Genomic DNA, 16,091 nt, shown 5'->3' with positions numbered 1-16,091 from the left:
CATTGTTTTGTTTTTAAATTATCTGACATATTTTAGTACTAAAAAATTGAAGTTCTTTTATGAGAGACTGGAAAACAGTACAGTGAAGAGAAAAACAATGACTGTTAATTCTTCTTAACCCTACAGAACCCTATTAGATACTGAATGATGATGCATGAGGGGAAGAAGGAAAGAAACATAAAAGAATGTTAAAATCTCTCTGAGCAAAATATTGAAACTAAAACTAAACAACATATATAATACCAAACCAGAAAACCTTCATCCCAAAAACCATAGCACAGCAAAATACTCAACACTGAAATAGTTTTTCTAAATTGCACCTGTCAGCTTCTAAAATCAACTAGAGTACTATATTTATTTTCCCACCTTGTGATTAACCAAATTATAAAAGGTAATCTAAATAATGGGCACCAGATATTAAAAAATATCTATGTAAATACACCTTCAATTTGGCATTAGGAAATTATTTTACCCCAAAAAATGCTGTTCCAGTATCAATCAACAGCTTTGCAGTCTCTTCTTTACTGGTGTACAGAAATAAATAGAATTTCATAACTGTTTTTCTAACATGTTATCTTCAACTTTTAGTGGATTGACTCCCAACAGAAGTCCTAATGTAGAAAAGAAAAGTGAAAAACTTACACCCTAGGCAGTCAGAGAATCTGGAAAAGCACAGAAATATGTATAAATAAAAGGTAGAAAAAATATTTTTCTAGTTAGTGCAGACAAGACATGTTTTTTAGAAGGTCTACATTTACCCACATTGTTGTGTGCATTTTAGAAGAGTGTATGATACCCTCTATTATCCACAATGAGAGCAGCAGGATTAAACCATATACAGAAAAGGTTACAATCAACGTAAATGACAAGAAAAAACAATCCTTCTCCAAATCCTGGTACAACTGGATCCATACATATTTTCAGTGTATCAGCTCTGGCAGAGTCAATGGTCTTACTGAAAAACACCACCTGAGCAAGATTTCTCTTTCAAACTAATTGGAAGGAACACAGGGACTCTCACAGTGAGGCTGCCCTCTTCACAACCCCTTCTCCAGTCCAATTTTGTTTTGAAATGGGAAGCACTGCATTTAAATGCAAGAAATTAAAGATATAGCAGGTGTGATTGCAAGTCCACAAAGATGAATTTAAAACTAGACTTACAAGAGTTGGTTTCAGGTAAAAACAATCCTAGTTGGTTTTGTTGTTTCAGCTCAGGAATACAGCATTAACACTATGTTATGGTACCAAGCTTTACAAACAAATTACATAAACTTGCTATAAATGTGTAGATTTGTGATGTTTTAGGATATTTGATAATTTTGATCTGTGTGCCTTCAGTACATTTACATTCCTATCCTTCCTCTTCAGGTTCATGGAAATTATGCAGAAGAGGCAGAAGTTCAACTTTCAAGGCAGCTCTCACATAAATTTGGGTGCAACAGCAAGGAAGTGTGCTGGGATGGGAGCATCATCTTACTGTGGATCAGGTAGCAGTTTGCAGGCAAGAAGGCAGGTAGCCCATATACACAGGGCTTCATGGCTTTCCCAAAAGCTTTTCCCATTGAGATTTCTGAAAACAGATCTGTTTGGATGCTGGTTAGTGACAATGCCCACTCTTTTGCAAAGACAGCTGGATGAGGAAAATCTTCCTAGCACAGGAATCTTTGAGGAAGTGTGCCTATGAACAGGCACCACTTTACAGTTGTTCCCAAATTCTGGATCTTAATTAGGGAAGTTTGTTATGTTTGGTGCTGCAGACATTGACTGTGCATTGACTTTTCCTGTAAAAACTGAGAGGCCATGGAAGACTGAACACAGCACAGGAGGTGTTGAAAGCGTTCTACTCCATTATCCATCTAGCTGGCAACCCAGGACATACATCCCATTCCAGCTTTCTGAAAAACAGGAAACAACACCTATTAACTACTCTGTGAAGAGTCATAGGAATGCAGTACAATAGTGAGCATTAGGTGTCAGGTAGGGATTATTATTCCCCAGTGCTAAGTCACGTATTTGTTTCTGTATTATCTAGCAGAAATTAACTTTAAGTTCACTGCAGAAGTAGCTGTTTATGACGTAAAAAATTCATTGCTTAGTTGCACTGTAACAGTGAGCAGCCAGTTACAAACCACTTGAAAACAAATCAAACTTACATAGGGTGAAAAAAATCCCCATTTTTTTTAGGAAGTGTTGATGTCTTAGATGCCTACTTGTTTTCTGCAACCACTCAGAGGTGCAAGTATTTCAATTAATATGTGGTAACTGAAAGCGTCTGTAAGCGTATGTAAGTACTTTCTCCCCACCTCATAAAAGGCATTTACAGATACCACAGAGCTGTTTTTTAAACAACATTATTAACTGGAATGCTGGCAGAAAACCAAAGCCACCTGAAACGGCTGAAGCACAGCATTGTTTCCCCCTCCATCAATATCACACACACACCAACTCAACCACTAGCATCCATCAGCCCTGCATCTATATTCCTCAGCACAAGTTCCAACACCATGAGCATCCCCTGTGTATTCAAGAAAACAGGATAATCATGACTGTCTTGGGAGACTGATGCAGCAGCTGGTCATGATCCTGACAACTATTTCAGTAATTACTGCTTTTTTATTAAGAGCTTCAGAAAAGTTGCTATTACTCGGAAATAGTCAAGCTACTGAGGAATAGATGTTGTTTTCTAAAACCTGTCCTTCATTACCTGTGAGCATGTAAGAAGGACTGGAGTACCCATGATGTCTTCATGGGCTGGCAAATATGCCAGTGGATCCCCAGAAGTGCCCATCCTTCTGGAGCAGTACCTGGACAGTAGTAAGACCACTGGGATGAGCAGTTGATAGCCTGGGGAAGGAAAGGGAATGCCACCCTTTCCAGCAGTGCATTTACACCCTGCCTCCCTGCTTCCTGTTGTCACCAACTTGCCAGTGTCAATATTTGGGCTCCATTCCAAACATACAAGTCAGCCCTGAGGTCAACAGAAGGGAGCTTTGGTGAAGCTATACCTACATGTAAATATTCTCAAAATCAAGACTTTAAGAGCTGTGGCCTTTGAGTTCCCACCTGCTGCAGGACTGCTGCAGACCTTGTGGAACTTTGGTGAGGTGGGTTGCACACAGAAGTGCCTTGTCATACAAGCTGACAACTTAGAATCTGACTTTCAGCAAAAGGTGCGAGCCAAAAATAATAAGTATTATTAGTAGTAGTATTATAAAAAGGATAAAGACCATGGGATGAGAAACAGATTAATTTTGTCTTGAAAAAAATCTAGAAAACAAACTTTTTTTTCCCCTCACACAGCTTCTGATTAAGGGGAGAAAGTAAGAGAAAACTGACTAAAAATCCTGATGTCACAGAGGCTTCTCCAGAGGACTAGAGTCACAGGGGAGCACAGCACAATCTTAAATATCACATATTGGTGTGCAGCCAGAAGATAGATATGCAGAAGCCAAAACATAGCATGCTAGGAGCTGCCTAAAGGCAACTCTAACACGGACAAGTTTCAAAGTGGTTCCAAAAATCCATCAGGAGAAACTACCTTTGCTCTATGGGGCCAATCACAGGTAGCAAACCACACAGCTGGGCAAGTTGTTTTCACTGCAGCTCAAATGGAAATTGATTAACTTTTCTGTAGAGGTGCTCACTGAAGAATACAAGCCTGCATGTTAAGACCAGACAGGACTGTGAAGGCTCTTTGGTGATTTTTCTAGTGAAGAACAATATTTTTGTCCTAAAATGAGGTAGTAATACCCAAAACCTTTTCCTAAAACACACTTTGAAGTTACAGCGTGTTCCAAGCACATTGCAAGCAATGTGCTTGTATCATCTCATAATTAACTGTAATTAATATACAATCATATCCTGACTTAAATGTAGTTAACCATTAACTTGTATTTGTAGACTGTATTTGCTGAACAGCATGATATTTTTCTTCATTCCTCAATGCTATGTAATCATGGAGTTACAGACCTTATCAGAATGCTCAACTACAACAGTTTTTGTGGGGGTGGGAAGAAAAGCCACAAATATCTTGTTATTATTTAAACTTTTTAAAATAAAAATGACTATTTTTTAATAAAATTTTATCAGGAAGTGGAATAATTGAATGTGGGTCTGCTTATTTACTCCAAACCCCAATTTCAGTTCTTGTGCCTACACTTGCATAGAAAACGTGGTATCAAGACAATTCTTCAAGTTTCCACACGGATTTCCTTACAATGTCTGATCTGTGTATGTGCATGTCTATTAGTCAAAATAAGAGCATACTTTGAGTCTCCAGCTTAGCATGAATGTAATTTAGTTGGTTCTTACATAGTATCAAATGTATTGTTACCATATTTTAAAGCATCTGCAGCAATATTTACTTGTGAAAAAAATAATAATACAACAACAGTACAACGTAAAGGACACTATTTAGTATTTTTTACCCATTCCAGCAGTATGGTATGCAGATAATCAACAGCAGAACACCAAGGATGACTGGAAAACAGTTGTACACACAAAATTATGCATATTCAATTGTTGGTTGGGGAAATTTTTGGGGGGAGGGATTATTTTGTGGTGCTAGTTTTTTTTTAGGTTAGGGGTTTTTTGAAAACTTGTAATTAATAGCACTTAACAGGTTTCTGCAATCACATCTATGAATGTTGCTCTGTAGTCTGTCACAAACTGAAGTGATACAGATCTCTACCAAATTAAAGCAAGTGCTTGATGTAGAAATCTACAAATTACAAGATAAACAGAGATAACTCATCAGTCACCTGGATGTGATGGCTATTATAAACAAATAAATATCTAGGACTGTATTAGAAGTCTGGTTTACTGCTTCTTTACAAGCAAGAGGGAAAAACAATAACACTTCAGAAATCCAGAAAAAGTTTCAACTAGTTACCATCAGCATCCCACTTTCACATGGGATCTGCCCATCTCAGCTGTAAAAGCTCTGCCACAGATAGTTCATCTCTTTGGAGACTCACCTACTACTTTCAGCTGCTCTAAAAGGGCTTAGTCAGTGTGAGGGGTTACTTTTCTATCTCTAGTACCACCTCATGTAGTTTCTGCCACAACTCAGGGAAGCGCTCCTTATTAAATAAACACAGATTATTTATCGGCTCCTTAATTCACATGCAGAAAATTATCTGTCATCTTATCCAGCATGATGAATTGATCATTATTATTCCCAATAAACCAGTGAAAATAGCACTGGTACCATCCTAAAATGAGGTATTAGTATTAACAACTACCATTTAAGCATTTCAGCAGTCTTTCTCCATAGGTTTCCTGTTCTGAGAGCTAGGAAGGGTAAAGAAGATGGCAGAGTTTGGACACTGTGGCTGGGGAGGATACTTGTGCACTGTCGGGTGCCCTATGTAGCTGGTACACAATGCACTAGAACAGGCTTTGACGCCAAATCCAATTCTCAGCAGTACAAAAAGCATTCTTCTCAAAGCAGCTTTGGGAGGATGGGGAAATTTAATCCTAGAGGGAACCCTGGTGCCCATATACAATAGAAATCCCACCCACAACAAAACAATTTTCTGGATGCACATCAAAGAGTATACCCTCCTCAGAGCGAACACTAAATACACCCAAATCACAACTGTGTCAATATTGGCACTAGGAAATGAAACCTGACTTCTAAAATTGATGCTGGGAAAGACTCCAGGTGACAGAAACTTCCTTGCACTAGTGCAATGTTCTCTGTGCTTCAGATGATGGTAATGCAGTTATAAACCTCTGCAAAATACAATGTTAGGGTATGAAGATATCCCGAGGTTTTGCAGGACAAATTAAAAGTTTTAGGAGCTCTTGTTTTAAGACACATTCAGTTTACATAATTCAATGCATGAATGAAGACTTTCTGCAAACAGTCCTCAACAGGATTTCAAGTTCCCAGTTAAATCTTGCTACATAATATTCTTCATTCAAAAGTTTCTCAGACACTGAGAAAGTTTGTTTTGAATTTAGGTTGGGTTTTTTTTTCCCTTCCCTAAATAAACACAGTGCAATGCTCATTATCTGTCTCTGCCTGACCATTCTCAATACTCCCTTCCCGAGGTCTTTCTACAACAAGACATAACATTATGAACTATGCCTATTAACACTTCTGAAAGCTTACTATGCTAAGGGCTGGGACAAAGAGCTATCAAAGGGACTAGCTATTCCACCACCAAATCCCAGCCAATGAACGGGGCAGGCAGGCAAGCACACCAGCGGTCTGCAGGGAAACATCAATGCCTTGCTCACTGCTCAGCCTTCTCCCTGCTGCCTGACTCAGCTCGGCCACTTCGGAGAGGAAGCTGAACATAAAATATGCCACCATCCCTTGCACTCTCAACTGCTGCAGCAGCCCAGCTAATTCCTGGCATGCCAGATGCGCTCAGAACTGATAACCTGTATGTCCCAGCACGTCACTTGGGGCCCAGGAGAACGAGAAGAGGGACAAGGCAGAGGCTGGGGGAGACAGGACCTGCACACATGTACACACATGAACGCCTCTTCCTTTACACAGCTCTAAATAAAATTAAGCCGCTCATGTCATTTCCACTGCCAGCTTAGCTCAAGCATGGTAAATTTCCAATTCAGCTCATTCACCTCACTTTGATCCATGCTACACATGCTGCCTTCTATTCATATCTACAACTATTACTGACAGCAGCAGAAAAAGCACACATCCAACAATAAAACACTTTTCAGAGTGAGAATCCAATGGGAACTACAGGATTAGATATTTTTTCCTTTAATTTTTTCTTTACACTTTATTAGCGTCATCTTAACATGGTACAGCAGTTTTACTTCTCTCACAGCACATCAGAGATAAATGAACTGAATACACCTAAACCAAGTAAGTTTAAATAGACTGCCATTAGCTTTGCTCCTGGCCTTGCCCCTGAATCTTCCTTCCTGACCTTTCAATTAAACCACACAAGGCACCTCCTTAGAACTACAGCTTTTAAGCAAACAGATAAAAATATGGACATCTCAGAAAGAAAGCTAAACAGAGCTCTTACTGTAACAAAATAATGACACAGCAACAAGACAGATGGAAATGATTTAAGCAAGTGCCAAAACCCAGTTTCTTTTTTCAGTATTTCTCATCAATTCTGTCATAGTTTATTTACAAATGATTAGTCGAAATTACAGGTTATGCAGCTTCCCTTTAGACCAATACAAAATTTCTGTATCACAGCTTTTAAACCCAATCTCAAAAACAGGGTCTTGGGGCAGAAAACAAGGTAGGGAGGAAGGGAAGGATGCCTGTGCATATGTGTCAAGGTATGCATATTTGGAAAGCAAGAGACAAGGGATGTTTGCATATATTCATACCAAGAACTGTATTTACATACATATCCTACATACATAAACAGAAAGTAACTGAAAATCTCATACAACAGCTTTTATATCATGTCTTTGTGTCACATGCAAAGAACTAAACCTCAATATGCCACTGAGTAAACATAACCCTCAAGAGAGACACGGTTTGGATCAAGAAAATTCTAATCCTGGTTTGCAAAGACTCAAACCAGAATTGCATTTTGAGAAAGTAATTCAGAAGTAGTTTTGGACTTACCAATAGGTCTCATGTATTTAAGAGAGAAAAGAGAAAACTTTAGCTGAAGAAAACTTTCAAACATGACACTCTTACTGTGCATTAAGTTTAAAAACAAGATTAGTAGTGTGTTTACCACAAACACTTAAGCACTCAGACTTCACAGCTTCAAAAAAATAATACAAAACCTTCACAGATCAAGCCATAGATCACAACCAAGTCTTGTTGTTAGAAGATTTTTGGCTTACAAATTTTGAATTTAAAAAAAATCTGCCATGGGCACTATTGTTTTATCCAGCATATATTTTGCACCAGGAACTGGTCACATTTAATGGCAACTAGATTAATTATTACATCTCAGAAATAAAAACATATGTGAGGAAACACATAGAGCAACATCAGAACCACCTCATTACCTAATTACCTCGATAAAGGGACTACACATTTAGTACAGATATTGGCAGACACATGTTTATGAAACTAAAGCATTGTCTGCAGTCTTTCTAAATAACAGAAAGATTATTTAATTCTGAGCATCATAAGGTGAGTGGACATATGCAATGAAATGTGTAGCAAGTTTGTGGGAATTCTGTCGAGGCCTTAACTTCAGTAGAGTCTGTTTACATTTTTCCCAGCCTAGCAGGATTTATCTTACCCACCTACAAGATGCAAAGAGGCAAAGATAAGCATTATGTTGCTGCTGTTTTGGGTGGAATGTTCAGTGAATCTTCTTTTCAGGAAAGCTTGCAAAGTAAGAACCAGAGCCCCTCACAAGCCCAGCTCTCACTTGCCGTCTTTTCAACACGAAGTATAACTTATAAAATTAGCTTCTTCACTGCTTCAGTGAATCCAGCCTGACCTTACGGAGGTTAGGACCTTTGCTTAGAAAATGCAAACTTATTAACAAGCATCCCAAATTAGTGATCTGTTCTGTTTTATTACCCTGAACTACTTCAACTCAAACCAAAAACCACATTAACGCTTCCATCAGCTGGGAGATACACAACCCGTTTATTTTGGTGCAACTCTCTCAGAACAGCCCCAGAACAGCCCCTCCTTCCTGCACCAGCTCTTCAGACTTTTTTTCAGCTCTGAGTTTATCCACCAGCAGGCTGAAGGAGTCATCTAGTGGCCACAAACAATTCCTGCAGCATCACCAGTTTCTGTAGTCCAGCTGCCAGAGCAAGACAAGGGTTTTTACCCCTTAAAGCACACAGGCACTGACAAGAGTCCAGTGCAGGACTCGTATCTGAACCGTGACACGGTCCTTGCAGCCTTGCTCATCATGCTCCCTGTTGATGTTCCTTAGTGTGGCCTAGATACTAGTTTCCCACTTCCAGCCCATGTCAAGGCTAAAATCGATTTCTCTCCATAAACATGCTTGGGAGTAGAGATGGCTGTATTATTTCTAACCCTTGTGCAGCTGCCTGTTCCTCTTCAGGGGTGGGCAAACCTTTTCTGAGTAACATTGCTACCCCCAGGAAGCACCAGTTCAGGTGACATGGATTAAACTGCTAAGCAGCAGCAGCAGGGCAAGCCAAGGGATCTTCCTTGGCCCACATCCCTCCTCTGCCACAAACACACTGTATAGGCTTGGACAGAGTCAAAAACCATCTACCTAATAACATGCAAAAGAACGATAATAGACTAAACAGGTATCTGAAGTATGAGTTAATGCTTTGATAAACAGTATTAACACCTATAAAAATCTTACTAAGCTTCATAAATATTTGTAATGTGCTATCAGTTCTCTGTACAACCCCTCCAGCCAGGTATGCTCCAGAAATTTAAGTGTATAATTTTATATGAAAACATCAAATATTCATTCTTCAAATGAATGGCCATTTCAACTATGTAGGAAAGTGAAAAACTGGTACTGACTTTTCGTACCAACACCTGTTTTAAAACAAACTGTGATCCATTTTTTTACTCTGTGTTAATCTGTGTTACCTGTTGAGTGACTGAACTGCAGACACCTAAACACACCTTAGGGCAAGACTGTCTTCAGCATTTTTTTTGTTCCTGGAAATCATTTTGCTGCCACGCTAATGCCAGACTCTGTGAGAACATGTTGCTACTCTTCCTTCACAGACTAGAGATTGCTATTTGCATATTTTCTCTTAGAATGTTTGCACTATTGATCAGAGGTGAATCTAATACAGTGAGCATCAGGTACATCATCACATACACACAACTTCCACACTGTTTTATAATATGCCCCCTTACACCCTGCCATGTGGTTTAACATCCTATCACTTAATCCCAGCAGCAGCTGCTTCCCCTCCCCACCCCAAAATAAGGAACCATCGGTTCTCCAAACCTTTCAAGGAAGCCAGTAAATTCATACTTAACCTTCCTGTGGTTCAGAGCTTCTACCTGCCTCAATCACATCAGTCACACAGATGTCACTTAGTTTTTTCCATCAATCCTATACATCATTCAGGTGAAGCAAGTGAAAAATGCTATAAAATGCAAATTATCATTCTGGTATGGCTAAGGAGCTCCAACCTATTTCAAGCTGAAGTTGAAGGGGGAAAACAGTACCACAACTACAGAAAGATATGAAAGAAAGAAAGAAGAATGATCCTTGCAAGCCCTAATGTCAGAATTAAACAGAGAAGATTCCTTCAAAATGGTGAGGGCACGAGCATCAGCTAAGTGATGCTTAAAGCTCTGAACCCAGCAGGCAACACCACCACCTTGCTTCACAAGTCTAACAAGTGTTGGTCAGATTCACCCTATGTGGAGGACCTGCAGAAAGATTGACTCTGAATCACATTTATTTCTCTAAGATGGGGGACACCATATCCTTTTAGGTCAGTAAATCACCAAGAGGGATTTCTTGCTACTCACTGCTCAGCAGTCCAGTCACAGAGGTATCTGGAAGTGAGAAAACAGTTCTGCAGCACTCACAGGTTTGTACAGGCACTACACAGATCTATTTCTCTAGTTATTAAACAGGCCTAATTGTTATTGTTAGTAAAAATGGTATCAATATCTTGGAGCCTTAACTGGCCAGAATCATATGAAAGATAAGGCCACTCTTAAGACTTTATTTAACATTGACTTTATTTGGATTTTTATTTAGACATGAATTTAACTCTACTTCTTTATCTACGTATTTTAAAAATAAGATAGTCTTTGGCCACAACAGTGGAAGAGTGGGTTCACTACTGGTCTAAAACATTGTGCCAAAAAATGTCACTGATGAAATGAGTAGTAGACAGTACCAGAGGTCTACTCACGTCTACTGCATTAGGCCAAGTCTCTTTGCCTCATCCCATGTTTTCAGTGAACTGCAAGAGTGAGTGGGCATCAGGAATAGCCACCAAAGCTCATTTTGTCCTGTTACTACAGCAAAGATGCACATACTTTTTCTATTACATACATATTCATACATACACACACATGTAGGTATTTACACATAGGTGTAGGTATCTATACATACTTTTCTGCAGGTACACTCAAGGTAAAGCTGAACACAGTAGGTCTGTTTTGCAAAGGTTATGTGCAGAAAACAAAATTGAATTTTGAATTGCAGACTTGAAAACACAAGAAATTGCAAAATACTACTCTTTAAGCCACTTCCTCTGTGCATTAAAATTAAAATGGGAAGCTCCTTCTGAACTTTCTACTACATCTGAATATGCAGATCAGCCAAAGCATGGTACTTGGTACAAAACATGTACTTTGTTAGTGCTGCAAATACTTAGGTTGGCATACTTCCTTTTGATAAATGGTTTATGATATTGACCAGGCTTCTATCATCACAAAAGACAGCCATAATATGTTTTTCTAGAGGTCTTACCACAGACTACCTGGTTAGCTGGGTAGTTGCCTGCCCCTTTGCTCCCCACCAGGTTTGACAAAGGGAGCATATTATGCTCCTTAATCTTCAAGAGATGGCACAATGTTCAAGAATTAATTATTTCTAGGTATAAATCAAGGAGGCTGACCATCTTAAAACAAACACATTTCTGGCTGAAGCCTAAGCATCTCTACAGCCTCTATTTGCACCTTAATTACTCAGGAGAAATCTGCTACTAAAGAGTTATCAGTCAACTGAAGATGTCTTTCTCTAAGGACCTGCAGGACAAGCTGAAATACCTCTTAAAACTGCCAAGAGCGAAAGATTCATCTGCTTTAATGTGCATTTGTCAACTCATACTGCAGAAAATTTAGTCACAAGCAGCAGTGTAAATTGATGATAATATTTAGAGTATATTCACTTCTTATGAAAGCTCACCCAGAAAGTACCTCTTTTTCCTCTGCCTAACCACTACTTCAACACATCAATTTGGATTCCTTGTCTCACTAGAGGTCCACCAGAAAGCAGATGTCAGTACCTGCATCAAACATTTCCAGATGCAGATTCAGAATTCAGAGAGCAGGGACTCAAGTCAGACATTCAATGAAAGCCCAGCATCTAATTCAGAACCAGACCAGATTCTTATTCTTGTGATCATTTTGAATAAACCATGAGCACCGTTATGGATGGGAAGGCCTCAGTTGTGTTGTTAGAATATACCATTGTTTTGGTTTTTTTTCAAATGGGGCCTGGCTAGCTGCCTGCCTTATTGGAGCCTTCAAGGGAGAAGGAAATACCTGAAATCTAGTAACTCTTTATTTCTCCTGATTAGCAAGAACATGCTTCTTGAGTGACTTCCACCAAAATTCTGCTTATTGAGATTTTATCAATGCACAATTAGCCCATGTGAAATTTGCCTGCATCTTTATCCAAAGAACTTCCAGGTGTTTACACACCTGATTGCTACTTCCAAGTTACTCCATACATGAGCAAGCTTTGAGGGGCAGTATCAGGTACAAAAAGAAAGTAATTAAGTATGGAACAGTTACAGCTACAATACTACAATTTTAAATTTAGTACAGCCTTATACATTCTCATAGCTAGCTGGGAACAGGAAAACTCAAAATATTTCTACAGACAGTTTAATTTTGTAATTAGTTTGGGAAAAATACTTTGTTTGAACATCTGTATCAAAATATCCCTTTAATTTGGCTTTAAAAATATCTGTGCAAGCTTGACAGGGATATATATTAAAGTAAGTTTTCTTTCTCGTCCTGAAACTATCATTCCTCTTTTTATTCTCCCACAAATACAATTTTTGGTTTGTATAAAGTTTTCATTAAACAGTATAATTTTGCAGCTTAAGGTACCCTGAAGTACTCAAAAATCTAAATACTCAATATGCCACATTTTTCTATGGTTTTCAGTTTACTTTCATAGGACAAGGGAAGGAGTAGAGATGACATTTTGAACTCCAAACTCTACCATCTCAGTGATTTCCAAGCAAAGTAAATATTGATCCTTTTATCGCTTGTCAAAATCCACTAGCATGGATTTCTGCACTTGCATGAAGTTTCACAGAAAGTAACAAGGCCCTAAACAAAAATGCATGGGTCTACATTAGCAAATCCCAGAGCAGGAACTTTACCTTTGGATGTAACATTCAACTTCCCTAGCCAAAACACAGCCCCACTGAATGCTGAATACCTTTTGTTGGTTTTGCCAGCACCTGCCACATGACAAAAGCTTGAAAACTACTAACAAAAACTTCCTGAATTCCACAAATCACACTCAAGCAACTAAAATCACCCTACTATTAAAAAAAAAACAACAAAAAACAAGCAAACGACAAATTAGAATATTGGCCAGAGAAATGTATTCTTTTTACGGACCACTCAAGAAGCAGCTATCTGCTCTTTTTCAGGCAGTCTACCACTGGTGAAAATCTCAAGAGTAACTGATGAAATTAACATTTTACAACACCAACATCAGAAAGGACCACAGGAGAAAGATAAAAACAACATCACAATTAAAGACATGTTATCTTCAGCATCAGTAACTAACTGATGCTATCTGCTCTGGAAACTATCCAGACTGCAAAATCATATTTAAAAGTTACATGTAAGTCCCTAGTAGAAGAAAGAGACAATAGTGCTCTATTTCTGGAGATACATCCTCCTCCTCTTGCACTTTACTTAGCCTTAAGGCAACAAGCATAGGCCAGTTCTGAAACCAAAGTGAGTTCTTTTCCCTGTCCTGCTTTCTACTATGCACTCCTGGACCCCTTTTTAGGGGGCAACAGAGTTGTTCAGTTCTTAAGTCTGATTCACAACACATTAGCTGATGCACCAAGCAGTGGTCAATCCTATATTTAGGCAGAAAGAGTTAAGCTAATAAAAATAATTAATTTTAGTTACGACCATTCCTCCAGTTCAGTTCATTATACAACAAAAACACTAGCGTGGCTCCATGAGGTAAGATGTCAGAGTCTGAGGCTTGGACTGTTTCTTTCAGTAATAGTGCTGCCATTTAAATATGGTGATTCTATCACAGACTATTACTTCTGGCAAATAAGTCTTACTCTACTTCCTTGTCAGGGAGCTGTAATTCAAATAATGCCTGTATCTTCTATCTATGATGAAGATGGGGTCAACACTGGAAGGTGAAAAAAAATACTTAGAGTCATTCCCTTCATTCTTCTCTTCATGCCTTATTAGAGCACTTATTAGTACCCTTATGATCTCTCCGATGAGGAATTATCTAGCTTTCAGACACAACTTCTCATCCCCCTTTGGTGGATTCCAAAATACATTAACCAATTTCTACAAGCTAAGAGAAAACTAGGTTGCCAAAGTATGACAGAGAAGCAGCAAAAGCTTTAACTCTAGTTGTCAGTGAAGCAGGAAAATCAATTGTAAGAACCAAATGTAGAGCCACTGGTAGGAACCCTTTATTGATACACGTTGGATTTTTTACAGCAGCCTCCTATCAATTATAACTAAAATGTTGAAAATAGGAACAAACTGAATGAAACAGCACCAAGATCCAATAGCTGTTGGGCTTTGTGCTTCACAGTATGCTGAGGTACTCAGTGCTACAGAGTTTCATTACTGGCAGAATGTAAGTAAAAAGGTAGTAACTTTGGCAAATAAGGGTTGATACTTGGGCCCACATAGGAAATATATTTGCATCAACAGCATAAGCACATTTACCACACATTTCTTGTGAGAAATTCTTCATTAGCATGAAGAATTATCTTTCGATTCAAGAAACTGAAGCAAATGGGCTTGTGTTGTCTTTTTAACACACTGATAAAATGTGCACAGCACATAAAACATCTTTAGCTACTGTTTTATCTCTCGAAGTAATGACTTAATACAGGGTTAATTTCTTGAGTACAAATCTATACCAAGAAGTTGATTTAGCAGCAATTAATTTAGAGATTGCATAGAGGCAAAACCATGCAGTGTAGTATAGCCAGCACACAAAAACAAATACTAAAGATGCAAGGCCACACATGACTGGAAGTTTTATTATTACTTCCTATGCAATGCTCCTCCACCAAAACTCAAGCAGAGGCCACAGACTGGGCTATAAAAGTGGTTTGTTGTTTTTATTTTGGCCTTACACCTTTACTTACAAAACTTTTCAACTGCAAGCAGTTAAGTGTGAGCCAGTAATACAACATCCTTATGACTTCTACTTGCCCTGAAACTTGAAGAATCACAGAAGCATAAAATCATAGAATGGTTGGGGTTGGAAGGCACCTCAAAGATCATCTGGCTCCAACCCCTCTGCCACAGGCAGGGACACCTTCAACTAGACCATGTTCCTCCATTCCACCTGCTCTTGAACACCTCCAGGGATGGGTCAATGTCTCAGGGCAACCTGTTCCAGTGCCTCACCACCCTCACAGTGAAGAATTCTTTCCTAACATCTAATCTAAACCTACTCTTCTTCAGTTTAAGGCTATGCTCCCTTGTTCTACCACTACATGCCTTTGTAAAAAGTCTCTCTCCAGCCTTCTTGAAAGCCCCCATAAAGTATAAGGTTGCTGGAAAGAAGCAGAGCTAACTTCCACTAAGGAAAAATGGCAAGTCAGTCATAACCAAAAATATTACCAGAAATCAACCCCCAATTTCTAATTTACTGTACCTCTCTCATTTTTTATCAAAATGCATCAAACTTTAAAATATGTGTTTCTCCGGAACAGCTCTCAGCAAAGCTACTGGAGAACTTCACTGTAAGATCTAATAAAATGTTCCATGCCTTGTATTTTATAGAACAATCAATCAATTAAACTTGTCAGAACAGAAAACAGCTATTCAAATCACAACACTTTTGTCTGCATCAAGAGCACAAGCAATTCTGGTTAGGCCTCAGATGATCCTGATCAAGATCTTTCATTTTTTACTACTGTCCCCTGTCACCTGGGGAACAGCTCAGACTTGAGGCAACACCTTGTAGCTGTGGTGGCAGCATCCAGCACCAGGCTGGCCCACCACAGCCGTGTGTTAGAGTGGCTTCTCATGAAGAGTCCTCTACAAAATCACCCAGGCATCACAGCCAGAGCAAACAAAGTCGTCCCATTAATCTGACTGTTAACAGGCAGTAATAAAAAGACAGCAAAAGCAGAATATGACAACACAAAGTACTTGTGTAACCTACCACCAGTTACAGATTAGCAGTTTCAGAACTTTATGAGGGAATACAGAGAACCATGCTCATCTGTTT

The 16,091-nt window shown here is 38.9% G+C and overlaps 1 protein-coding gene across 49 annotated transcripts in view; it reads right to left on the bottom strand.

Moving 5' to 3' along the window:
• BBX (BBX high mobility group box domain containing) overlaps nucleotides 1-16,091 on the bottom strand; it is a 136,882-nt gene that overhangs the window by 85,081 nt on the left and 35,710 nt on the right. The window lies entirely within an intron of this gene.

Source organism: Cyanistes caeruleus, chromosome 3 (genome assembly GCF_971803275.1).
Source record: "Cyanistes caeruleus chromosome 3, bCyaCae1.hap1.1, whole genome shotgun sequence".
NCBI lineage: Eukaryota > Metazoa > Chordata > Aves > Passeriformes > Paridae > Cyanistes > Cyanistes caeruleus.
This window is presented reverse-complemented; position numbering and strand designations above follow the sequence as displayed.